Source organism: Podarcis liolepis (assembly GCF_965112155.1).
Source record: "Podarcis liolepis genome assembly, chromosome: 6".
Classification (NCBI taxonomy): Eukaryota; Metazoa; Chordata; class Lepidosauria; order Squamata; family Lacertidae; genus Podarcis; species Podarcis liolepis.
Genome location: NC_139559.1, coordinates 27447776 through 27459997, shown reverse-complemented (window position 1 = coordinate 27459997; position 12222 = coordinate 27447776). Strand labels below are relative to the sequence as shown.

At 43.0% G+C, this 12222-nt stretch overlaps 1 long non-coding RNA gene across 1 annotated transcript in view; it reads right to left on the bottom strand.

Annotated features, from left to right (window-relative positions):
- The window catches only part of LOC310709169, a 393123-nt gene that overhangs the window by 9634 nt on the left and 371267 nt on the right, over positions 1-12222 (bottom strand). The window lies entirely within an intron of this gene.

Sequence of the window (12222 nt, the reverse complement as noted above, 5' to 3'; positions counted from 1 at the left end):
GGATGGCTGGTAGTCAGGCGTGATGGGAGTTGCAATATCCAGAAGGCTACAGGCTCCCCATTCACCAAAGTTATCGACCTGATACTTCACAGAAGGGGAACCTATGGCTCTCCAGATGTTGCTGCCTTATAGCTGCCATTATACCTGGCCATTAGCCATGCTGTCTGGGAGTTGCAGTTCAGCAGCATTCGGAGGGCTACAGGTTTGCTATCCCTTTTTTAGAGAGACTGACCACCCAGGACAGGCATTTTCACAGCCATCTGTTCTACTGAGCCTCAGGTAACATCAGTTCTGGTTTTTTGCACTGAATTGTTTCCCCCCCACTTTAATGTAGTATTTCACTGATTGCAGACAAGCATTTAGGGATGCCACCCAGATCTGATGGAATAGAAAGACATTCCATTATTTCCCCATCACCTTGCATGCTGCCTGTACTTGTGTGTGCCGAAACACCTAGAGAAATACGTACCTGTAGGTGCAATTATGTACCTGTAGGCGCAATTATGTATCTGTGTGCACAATGACTTTGTTGCAGCAAGGCTTTTACTATGATCCCCTAAATGGTGGTGTTCTTCACTGGAAAGGTTGGCCAATCAACATACCTGGTACAAGGGGCCCATGCTCTGTTGATTCTTCATCCCGAAAGGAGTATCTGTAATCCTCAGGCCTTGTGAATTGAAGCAACCTTTGCAATCTAGTATCGTCTTACTCATTTCCCACTTCTAAGTATGCTGGGAATTCAGAAAGGTTCATTGTCAAGCTTTCTAATGGGCAAATTTCAAAGCGGTGGATAACTACTCCAGTTTTATAATCAAGATGCCATATTCCTTAAAAGTAGCTCTTCAAATTTCATCTGGAAGAGCCTTGACCAATAGTCAGATTTTTTTGCTCACCCACTCATCTCAGTAGAAAGTTAGCACTCTGAAGTCCTGGCTATGCCCTCAAGTATAGTATTTAACTAGTGGCTTCTTTCATCACTGTCATGTTAACAACCTCCCCCACTGAAGTTTAAGCATTTTAACCTCATTGGGGGAAAACACCAAAAGTACTAAACCATATACAGTGCTGTTTTCCTAGAAGAAGAGGTGCCAAAAGTCACCACAGAGGCCTCCCTTGTTCCCCTATAATGGCAATGTCTCCCACCTGAGAGGTGCTGGAACTGAGTTCCAGCTGTAGAAAAAAAAAAAAAAAGCTCTGACTGCATACATGTTAAACAGCAATGGCAAGCTAGTAATCTCATGAATTCAGAATTATTCCCCACAACTTTCACAACATGTCCTTAAATGTCTAATTCTTGAAGGTGCATGACGTCAACCTGTAACTTAAACAAGCCTGGAGTGCAATTCTACACATGCCCGCTTAGAAGATCTATTAAGTTCAATGAAATTTACTCCCAAGTAAGTGTTTATAAGATTGCAACCCTGGAGTTTTACGTTAATCCTATGATCAACAAAGAATTCAAACCAGAGAGTGTTGTGTTAAGTAGTTTTGATCTGTTTGCTTTCGAAATGACAGATCTGCAGAAATGATATCCTGCAGATGAATACGAATGAAAGCTTTTCAGACATAACTGTGGTGTGGCTTCTGTTTTTTATTCTGACTGCATTCAGTGACGGTGCCCTTAGAAGCCAGAAGCCAAATACAAAGTATTCTCACTATTACGATAACTTTTAAAATACTATTGATTTTTTTTCAATCCAGTCTTAGGATTACTTGAGGGTGTGATTTATGATCTTTTGAAAATTTGCAATTTGCGGTGTTGCTAATGGCCTCATTCATCTCTCTGTTCTGTTCTCACACCCCACCCACATTTCACTTCAAATCAAGACCTCTTCATTCTCACAAATAACAAATCAGGGATCTCATAGTTTCGCTGTTACAGTCGTACCTTGGAAGTCGAACAGAATCCATTCTGGAAGTCCATTTGACTTCCAAAACGTTTGAAAACCAAAGTGCGGCTTCTGATTGGCTGCAGGAACCTCCTGCAGCCAATTAGAAGCCGTGGAAGCCCCGTCAGACTTTGGCTTCCAAAAATAGTTTGCAAACCGGAACAGTCACTTCTGGGTTTGCAATGTTCGGGAGCCAAATTGAGCTGTTTGACTTCCAGGGTATGACTTTATTTATAAACTCTTTACCTCCAAGGAAGGCAATATGGTGCTTTCCAAATGCTGCTGGACTCCTAACTCTTATCAGGCTCAGCCTATGTGGTTAATCGTCAAGAATGATGGGGGAAATGTAGCAGCAACATCTGGAGATGGTTACCCCTGACTGACACTGAAAGAACAACAGTCGGTTTTGAGCAAAACTAAATATTATCACAGGAGAGAAGATGGTTTGACCATTTTTGAACATAAGAACATCAGGAGAGTCTGCTGGATCAGGACAATGGTCCATGAAGTCCAGCATCCTCTTCCTACAGTAGCCAACGATATGCCTATGGGAAATCTGCAAGCAACAGTACTTTCCTTTTCTGCAGTTTCTAGCAACTGGTATTCAAAAGCATTGCTGCCTTCATCTTTGGAGGCAGAGCATATGGCCACCACACATAGCAGCCATCAATAGCTTTATCTTCAGACCTAAATGTTTTGTTTAGTTTTTAATTCTTCCCCCCAGTTTCACAAATAACTTAGCTGTACAGCTGCAAATAAAACTTTTAAAGTGTGTTTTAGGTGCAATATACAATGTGACTAGATGGCGATGGTGAGCCTTATGGAAACCGCAACGTATTTTAAAAAACACCTTTTTTTAAAAAAAAAGCATTTTCAGAACGGTTTTTATATGCGTGTAGATTCCACCCAACTCAGTTTAAGACAATTTCGTCCTTATGAATTGCTAATTAGCTACAACTCATACGCCACCAATGTCAAATAACATATCAAATGCTTGGAAGAGGCTTTAAGTATATGTAGCTGGCACAGTTTGTTTCATTTGTGTCTGGAAGCATGAAACAGCATTTACATAGTCATTAAAAAATGGAGTAATATCCACTCCGAGTTGAAGCTTAACAGAGCAGCTGTGCTGGGCTCTTGGTGATGCTGCTTCACATCCCCAGTGTGCAAAGGAAGCCCAGGTTCTCTACCTGCATGTGACTGAGCCAGGGGAAAGCGATACGTTAAAGAACATTGGATCCATACACCTCACTCAAAGATGCAGGAGAAGTACTGGCTAGTGAAGCTTTTGTAGAGACTGTTCTTCCACCTGTTACATCACATGATGGTTTCCTTTTGTGCTCCCCAATTCATGGAGGGTGTGGTGGTTCCTGCACCATTCTTCAGAGCAGAGGGTGTCCCAGGGGAGCTGCTCTACCCTTAGAGAAGCGAGTCTCTGTCACCAGTTTGTGCGTCACTTACTTTCCCCAAGTTCTGCCAGGAGCGGGCTCCTTCCTTCCTCGGGCTCCTAGGTCTGTTTCCCAGCAGCCCACATGACTGCTCTGCCCACCCTCAACTGAGTGGGCCTCTCTGAGGGGTTGCCAGGGATACCCCACTTTCCCCTTGGCTCCAGCTGGTTTCATCAGTAAGAGCTGAAGGGTAAGGCACAGACTGCCCTTTAAAAGATCTGTCCCTTTTCTCTTCTTGTCCTCTCTTACACCTGTTTCTCCCTCTCTTCAGAGTATTCCAGCAGTTATTGTGATGGGGTAGCCTTGCCCCCCCCCATCTCCTCCCAGAGATCTGGAGAGAGACAAGGTTTGTACTCTCTGGGTCCCACACAGTTGGCTAACATCTTCTGTCACCTTCAGGTATCCCCCCCATGCCTGACCCCCTCTTTGTAATCCCCGCCTGGTGGGACCTCTCTCTGTGCTCTTCCTGGGGCTCCCAGTCAGTCACTTTCATGCTTGCCTCTTCCTCAGCAGCCCTCAACTGCCTGAAGGGTTGCTGCAAAGGTGCTCACTGAGGTGAAGCCATCGGCAAAAGCCTTGGCCAAGGCAGAAAGGTGGGCTGCTGCCTGTCCTCTCAATCTCAGCCCTTGCTTCCTGGAAGGCCCCCTATCAGTGTGGCACAAGCCTGCCACTTTTGCGGATCCTGGCAAAGAGCAGTTCAGCAAGATCAGCTGTGCACAAGCATTTAGTTGCTATTGGATCAGGCAACGGTGCGGGATCCACATGCACTCACTCCAGTAACTGACAGGACAAAATTACACAATTACGATAAAAATGTCCAGCATTGAAAATCCAGGGATTGTAAATCTAAGCATTTTAATCTGTGATTTGATCATGTATCAGGTACTGGATACTCAAATTCCACATCAGGGCTCTTCTAAAGGACTAGATAAATTCCTCTGAAGCATTTTGTCTGTTTCCCAGACTCTATCAATTTGGTTTTTGAATTAAGCCCAAACAGCCGCAGATAAATTCTAAGCCTGCCATCTCTCTGTCCTCACAGCCCACAATGAATGGTTCTATTGTTTTCCCTCTGGCGTATAAATTCTTTCTAATAAAGCCACAGGAACATTGGAAGCTGCCTTACAACAAGTCCGGCCATTGGTTTATCCAGCTCAGTATTGTTGCCAACCCTTTTGAGACAGTGGGCACATGTGGAATTTGGGGGAAGTATTGTGGGAGCCAGCACAAAATGGCTGCCGTTGGGTGTGTGACATAACACAAAATGGCTGTCATATCTAAAAGAGGACCACAAAATGGAGTGGGCATGCCCCTGCATTGACCACCCCATTATTTGGGAGGAAAAGGCCTACATCAGACACTGTTGCTCACAAAGATAAGTTATTTTTGAAAACCTCTGTTCAGAATAGGAGGATATGCATCCAGTTGTGCTGTCCAATGAAATTTGGCCATGTTTAATGTAGGTGCAAACAGGAATTCTGTAGAAATATCAAACAGTCTCTCATGCATTGAGAATCCTTACTGGTTCTCTTTTTGGTTTCCAGAGGCACTGTGCTGGCAAACCCACTGACTCACAGTGGCTACCCAAGATTTCAAACAGGGGACATTCCAGTTTTACTTGGCCAAGAATTGAACTTCGAATCTTCTGCATGCAAAGCAGATAGATGCTCTGCCAATCAGCTACAGCCCTTCCCTCCTAGCTATGGTCCCACAATAAGAAGACTTCTGGCTGCTGGGCAGTAAGTCCCCACAGTTCAAGACCAAAGCAACTCAGACCCAGTTCAAACAACATGGGATTACCTAGAGATGTTTCAATGAAATGCTGTTGCTCTATCAGGGCCATATTGGGGGGGGGGCAGGCCCATGATGACAACATGGTGTGCTTTTCAAATCCATGAAGAGGGTCTTGTTTGGTCTTGCACTGCTATGAGAGGAGACCACTTTCTCTAGCAAATGATACCATCTCATTTGTGCACAGTTTCCAATCTTACCACTGAGTGGGAGTATTGTCGCAAGGAAGCGGACAGAACAGACTGCTCAAGAAATCTCATTCTTTAGAGGCATTAAAATGAGACAAGGGATATTGCATTAGTGCCCTCCCCATTCTTCTCCTTTATCTCACAGGAGAAAGAGAAGATGACTTTTTTGTGACGAATAATAGTTTTGTGATTGATCAAACTCCAGCTTAAAGTAGATTCTGGTCAGCAATATGTACAACTGTGAAAGTAACTCCACAATCCCAAAGGGCCTTTAGGCTTTCGCAAACGGTAGGCGTCCATGCTGCATGGCAAATCGCTTTTGAGACTAAAGGGAGTTTTAAAAGCATACCGTACGGTGATGTGTTTTGAGAGCCTGATGTACTAAAAATAAGAGCCGATTCCAGCATATTGCTTTAGAACTGGTGTAATGTATAGCAGAGGTAGTTTGAGGGTAGCACGACTGGTGAGGTCGCACTGGGAGTCAGTCTGGAAGGGGCACCAAGCAGAGCGGGGAAGGGGGGCACTGAATTTAAGCGTTGCATGGGGTGCCACTGAAATTTGAGAGCCCAAACTCCACCACTTCAAGAGGCAAACTATGACTGGGAAGTCCTGGCTCGCATCTCACCTCAGGCATGAACTGACAACGTGGCCCTACCCAAGCCACTAGTTTTTCCATCTTCCATCTGTTTTGCCATTGGACATATAGAAATTATGATACATATCTACTATACCGAATTGTTGTGAAGACAACTTTTTTGAAGTGCTCTGGAAACTCTGATTAGCACTGTATAAATACAAATAATCATTGCTTGCAGTGAATTAAAATGGAACTATTTCCTCAGCATTAGTTTTAGTTAATGGGCAATGTAAAATTTGCATGGTTCACCTGTAGCTTAAGAAATTTGAGAGATACGAACTCTGGAGATATGAAATCTGAAGAAATGAAAACTCAGCCCAAGAGCTTCAACACTACCGTAATTATAATACATCCTCCCACCAGCAGATAAATCTATTCTAATTTGGTCATTCTGCACAACTGATATCCAGCTGTACTCTCTTCCAACCCCACCCACCTTGATCAATTAATTTCAAAAATTGATTTCAACATTCTGAGCCCCTCCCTGTGCATTGGAGTTTTAAACTACACAGATGCCACCTTCTGTGACAATGGTAGGAAATCTGACACACTAATTTTCTTTTTCGTGGAGTGTTGAGGTTGCAATAGCCCCCAAGGCAAGCCCTCTTTATTAGCACTTAATGGAATAGCGCGCTGGTGGTAATTCACCCCAATAACTCCATCACACTAATTTCCATCAGTTGGAGAAAAAGAAAAAATTAACACTGATTGTGTTTACATAACCTTTGTGGGGTAGGGAATACCATGCCAGTGACCTTCCCCCTCTTATTACTGGTGGTAAATGGTCTTCCTTGCGAGGCCTCAGTTGCACATTGTCATTACATATAGAACAGGGTAGTCTCTCTGTGACAGGACAATTAAAATGTAAGCATTGTGCATTTAGGAGATGTGCAAGCAATCGACCTTGAAAAGCTTTGTTTATATAGCTTATGGGACACAGTTACAGCTGTGTGAATACTTTATGCAATCACTCCAGTGTTTTAAGCCTTTTAAAATTGCCTTTCTATAATTCAGGATCTGAAGAATTAGGTATCTTGATAACTATGTCTGAGAGGTCAGAGAGACTGCTGTTATAGGGATTTTCACACTTTCCAATTTGTGTTATGGATGTACAAACTGTGCTAGTGTGGTGACCTTTATTCACACTGCTTTAATATTTCATTTCTAGGTGCCCTTTGGTTTTTAAAGCCCATGAGGGTGGTTTTTTTTAAAAAATTAAAATGCAGATTTTTGAATAATGGGGCTCAGTTTGGGGTAATATAAAAATAGAGAGATTCAGCTCTAGAAACTATTCACATGAATAGTTGTGTTACCTTGGGGCAAAGTGACTTTTGTTTGAGCTACAGAATGCAGGGGTGAATGTGTAATATGGAGTTTGCAGACTTTCAGAAAGCCAAAATGCAGGGGCTCAATTCTGTATTTTAACTGGGGTGGGGAAAAGAATGGAAGAGAATCAGTGGGTTGCAGCAGCTAAAGAAGAGGTGAGGAACCTGTGGTCCTCCAAATATTGTTTGGCTCCAATTCCCAATGATGGGAGTTGTAGTTCAACAATATCTAGAGGCCACAGGTGGGCCAAATTGTTATAATTCCATGAAATCTTGGACCAGTCATTGCATCTCGACCTAACCTAGAACACAGGGTTATTGCAAGAAGCAAATGGGGTTGGCGAGGGAGGAAAAGCTCTACTTACCACCTTGAGTTCCTTGGAAGAAGGGTGAATTTAAAACGTAATTTCTAAAATATCATTGTGAGATTCACAGCAGGTTCAAGTGCAAAAAGGTGTCTTTTAAGACCATTTGTTGTGGTTGCATTATAGTGAAGTTATTCAAACAGGGACTTCACCCACCCACCCACACCCCTTTTAAAAGTACAGAGGTTTGTGCTTTTAATAATGGCCAATGCGCAGAAACAGCGATGTGGTCACAGATATACTTATTCCTGAAAATAATTGCATGTCATTTGAAACAAAGCTTGGGACAACTGCCCTCCACATCCTGCCGTAATAGTACATCTGACAAAATGTCAGCCTTGGAACCATGTTTCACTTATCTTTTGGGATGAAGTTATTGTGTGATTACAAGAAACAATTGGATTTCACATTCATATCAACCCTCTAACAATTCTTCTGGGATATCTTAAAGAACAGGTGAGACCAGAACACTGAAACTGCCCATTTTGGACCCACATTTCCTGCCTGTGTTTCATGAACTGCTGCAAAGATACTGATATCAGATAAAAGGAATTCTCTGATAGTTCTGATACAACAATAATGGTTTAGTAACATTTAGTATCTTACCACAATAACAAAATTGATGAAAATTCTTCTTGATGTAGAAAACAAAAATTTGAGAATTTATTACATGAAACAAGAACATCCATTAGATCTATTTAAAGCTTTTTCACCTCTGTCATCATTAATGAATTATTTATATTATAACATTTGAATAATATGTAGTATATTTTTAAAGAAAATATTACATTTATTCTACATTACATCAAACCCGTGATTATTTAGAAGCAAACAATAAAATTAGTTAATATTAGAACATACAGTATGATATATTGTTTGTAGACTATTTGTTGTCTTGTAATGTAAAAACATCAATATTATAGCTTTGGTGCTAGACTCAGAAACCTCTGCTTGGGAGAGGGCCTCCTGAGAGCCCCAGTCTGGTGGAGACCCTGAACTATCTCAGGAAGCAGCCACAGGTGACCCTCTCCTGCAGGGATCTCTACAGATGTTGAGGGAAAGAAAACCCAACAAACATATCCTCCATCAGGATAGATAGATATCAACACTTCAGAATGAAAATGTCAACAATTGATTTCTGGTGAGGGGTGGCCAAGACAGCATCTGTCCCTGCAACAATATTTTAAGCTATCATCAGTAATAATAATAATAGCAATAATTTTATTATTTATACCCCGCCCATCTGGCTGGGTTTCCCCAGTCACTCTGGGCGGCTCCCAACAGAACACTGAAAACAGAATAAAACTTCAAACATCAAAAACTTCCCTTAACAGGACTGCCTTTGGATGTCTTCTAAAAGTCAGATAGTTGTTTATTTCCTTGACATCTGATGGGAGGGCATTCCACAGTAGGGTTCTGATCAGTGCTTGAGCTATATTACTTGCCTGATGCAGGTCTTCAGCACTGTTAATTTTCAGCATTGCTGTGCTCTGTCCAGGGTCCTGATGTCTTACTGCAATACATGTTCACCATTGCTGCCTGCTGACCTATGAACTCACCTTCGCGAAGCAACTCCTCCATGGCCCTCGGTCCTGGAAATCCAAGGGATCAAGAAAGAGACGGAGTATGAATTTGTATCATCCCATGTATGGTATGAAACACCCCAGGTATGGTGGGAGAGGCATGCAGTTTGAAAGTATGAACCTTTTACTGTGCTTAACCCCAACATCACATTGGTCCATAATACTGCATCTCTAGCATTTTATAAGAAGAAGTGTCTTGCTGGATCTAGTCCAGCATCCTTTTTCTTTAAATAGTTGCAGACCATATGCCTATGGGAAACCTGCAATAAGGGCCTGAGTGCAACAACACTCTCTCCAATCGTGATTCCCAACCATTGGTATGCATTCTGCCTCTGGCAGTGGAGATAAAACATAGGCATTATGGGTGGTACAATAGCCTTATCTATCATGAGTTTGACTAGTTACCTTTTAATGACATCCAAGCTGGTGGTCACATCTTGTGGGAACGAATTCCATTGTTTACTGTGTGTTGCTATCCCTGAATCTTCCACCTTTCGCCTTCATTGGCCCTGAGTTCTAGTATTATAAGAAAGTGAGAAAAAAACATTCTTGCTACCTGCTTTTCCCACACCATGCCTGTTTAGAGCTGATTCAACATTTGCTCAGGTGGCAAATCCAAAGAATGGTCAATGCACTTTGTTAAGTAGACTTGTGCAACAAATTAAGTCTGACTCGCTCAAGATAATTTGTGGGCTTAATGAGAGGAGGAAATTAAATAATGTGGGAATGAATTGGGTGACTATCCCCACCCCCACCCCAAGGGTGTATTGCTAAGGAAGTTTCCTTTTTTCTCTCAACAGAAAAAGAGATGGGCGTTTTGACTCTGGGCTGAAGATTTTGGCGATCCACTGAATGCAACAGCGCAGGAAAGCAGTAAGTTGAGGACCATGTTGTGTATCCTTGAATGAGTAACACTGAATATGATGGCCTCTTCCACCTAGAGTAACTTTACTTTGGTTATTTTGATCTAACAGGGACATCATATCGTATATAATAACAACAGCGTTTTTTCACTGGCTGCAAGCAGAATGGTTAGGAAAAACACAGAAAGCAAGGTGGAATGCCCCAGAGTCCCTTTATACCACACATGCCAATTTTTGATCATTCTGTACAGCATGGGTGGTGAATCTTTTTCAGCCTGAGGGCTGCATTCCTGCATGGACAACTTTCCGGTGATTGACAGGGCCAGAGGCAAAGTGTGGGTAGAACAAGGGATATGAGCACTACCTTTGCACAGTAGGCTACATTCCCACCATGCAAAAGGCAGAGGTGTTTATTCTTCCACATCTTTTCATCCATCATCCATGCAAAAAGAGGCATGCTCACGGCGCAAAGACACATTCTAGCCAGGCAAAAGCACTCAAGGCTGGTGCAGAGAGAGAGGGGCATGGTCTGGGGATGGCATGTGTAGCCTAAGGGTGTCCTGAGAGCTGAATAGAGAGGCCTGGAGTGCTGCATTCAGCCCCCAAGCCTGAGGTTCCCCACCCCTGCTGTGTGGCTTCACTTATCAACCCATCTCAATTATATTGTACCACAGGAAGAGCAGCAAAACAGTCAAGCAAATGGAATATATTTCATAGGAGAGAGAGAGAGAGAGAGAGAGAGAGAGAGAGAGGAGTCACATTACACTTCCTGCAGCAGTTGTATTAGCAACAGCAACACTGGTGTTTCACTGGAGCTCTCTGCAGTAAACACTGGAAATGTTAACAGATTTGGGTCCCTAATCATGCAGGAGCATGCACCAGGGAATTTGGAATGACAGCAGCTGCATGTTGAAGGGCATGCACCTGTCCATCACACGTTGGGTGATTACTGTGGGAACAATCATAATTGTTGCATAAAGCATGGGATAGAAGAATTGTGCAGTTGTGTGATTCTGCCATCCTGATGTTCATTCATATAGACGTTTATCATTCATATATATATATATGAGCCAGTGTGGTGTAGTGGTTAAGAGCAATAGACTCGTAATCTGGTGAACCAGGTTCGCGTCTCCGCTCCTCCACATGCAGCTGCTGGGTGACCTTTGGCCAGTCACACTTCTTTGAAGCCTCTCAGCCTCACTCACCCCACAGAGTGTTTGTTGTGGGGGAGGAAGGGAAAGGAGAATGTTAGCCGCTTTGAGACTCCTTCGGGTAGTGATAAAGTGGGATATCAGATCCAAACTCCTCCTCCTCCTCCTCTTCTACTTTATCCTTCATGATGAATAAATATATGTAAAGAAAAACCAGAAAGCTACCCTTGAGAATGGTGGTTGATGGGGAGAATGTGTGTCAATGACATCATGAGCACTAGTAAATTGGGGACCTTTGCAGCTGGCTAAACTACCCTGGAAATCTAGTCTTCCTAAAATTCAAACCAGCAGATTAAAAATATGCACATTTCCCCCCCCCCCCAAAGTGGGAGAGTGGGCTCTATCAAACAGCCTCATCCTTCTTAACATGCTGCATTGGACATATCACATAATGCAGGTAGAAGAGTTGTGATGACACCACACAACAAAAGCACATTACTTCCTCCAAAGAGTCCTGGGAACCGTGATTTGTCAAGGGTGCTGGTGAGGGATAAACTACAGTTCCCAGGATCCCTTGGGGGAAGCCACATGCTTTAAATATATGATGTATACAAAGCTCCCCTGCTGCCACTGATCTGCTGTGGGTGCCTTTGAGGAAAATGGTTTTCATAATCCATGACATATCCTCACTGATTTATTCTGAATCCTCCTAAATGTTACTGCAAAATCAGATCTGGGCAAGACTGTTGCTTTTGGGACTTTTCCTAATTAAACTTGAATAGCTCTGCCATATTAACAAAACCCCACGCTTCCCATCTCCCTCGAGCGCCACATGTGCGAAAGGCCTGGGCTGCAATTGCCAGCCAGATAGCAGTAAGCAAGGATGCTTGACTGCTCAGGAGTGGCTAAATTATGTTGGACTGCAGCAATGCAATTTCATCTTTGCTTCAGAGTCTCAGCTCCTCTAGCCTCGCTGCAGGGA